We start from the raw sequence: 1,369 nt of genomic DNA, 5'->3' as shown, positions 1-1,369 counted from the left end.
ATCACAATCCTGGACCTTAAGCTGTACTACAGAGCAATTGTGATAAAAACTGCATGGTATTGGTACATGACAGGCAGGTAGATCAGTGGAATAGAATTGAAGATCCAGAAATGAACCCACACACCTATGGTCACTTGATCTTTGACAAGGAAGCTAAAACCATCCAGTGGAAAAAAGGCAGCATTTTCAACAGATGGTGCTAGCTCAACTGGCGGTTAGCATGTAGAAGAATGCAAATCGATCCATTCCCATCTCCTTGTACAAAGCTCAAGTCCAAGTGGATCAAGGACCTCCACAAAAAACCAGATACACTGAAACTAATAGAAAAGAGAGTGGGGAAGAGCTTCGAGGCACAGGAGAAAATTTCCTGAACAGAATACCAATACCTTCTGCTCTAAGATCAAGAATTGACCAATGGCACCTCATAAGGTTGCAAAGGTTTTGTAAGACAAAAGACACTGTCAATAGGACAAAACGGCAACCAACAAACTGGAAAAAGACCTTTATCAATCCTATATCTGATAGAGGGCTAATATCCAATATATATAAAAAACTCAAGGAGTTAGACTCCAGAGAAACAAATAATTCTATTAAAAATGGGGTACAGAGCTAAACAAATAATTCTCAACTGATGAATACAGAATGTCTGAGAAGCACCTAAAGAAATGTTCAACATCCTTAGTCATCAGGGAAATGCAAATCAAAACAACTTTGAGATTCCACCTCACACCAGTTAGAATGGCTAGGTTAAAATACTCAGGTGACAGCAGATGCTGGAGAGGTTTTGGAGAAAGAGGAACACTCCTTCATTGCTGGTGGGATTGAAAGCTGGTACAACCACTCTGGAAATCAGTTTGGCGGTTCCTCAGGAAATTTGACATAGTACTACCAGAGGACCCAGCTATATCACTCCTGGGCATATACCCAGAATATGCTCCAACATGTAATAAGAACACATGCTCCACCATGTTATAAGAACACATGCTCCACCATGTTCATAGCAGCCTTATTTACAATAGCCAGAAACTGGAAACAACCCAGATGTCCCTCAACAGAGGAATGGATACAGAAATTGTGGTACATTCACAAGGGAGTACTACTCAGCTATTAAAAACAATGAATTTATGAAATTCTCAGGGAAATAGATGGGTCTGGAGAATATCATCCTGAGTGAGGTAACCCAATCACAAAAGAATACACATGGTGTGCACTCTCTGATAAGTGGATATTAGCCCAGAAGATCGGAATATAGAAAGTACAATCCACAAACCACAAGAAACTCAAAAAGAAGGAAGACCAACATGTGGATACTTCATTTCTTCTTAAAAGGGGGAACAAAATACCCATGGAAGGAGTTGCAGAGACTAAC

Source organism: Mastomys coucha, unplaced genomic scaffold, assembly GCF_008632895.1.
Source record: "Mastomys coucha isolate ucsf_1 unplaced genomic scaffold, UCSF_Mcou_1 pScaffold22, whole genome shotgun sequence".
Taxonomy (NCBI): Eukaryota; Metazoa; Chordata; class Mammalia; order Rodentia; family Muridae; genus Mastomys; species Mastomys coucha.
The sequence above is the reverse complement of the archived record's forward strand: the minus strand, read 5'-3'. Positions refer to the sequence as shown.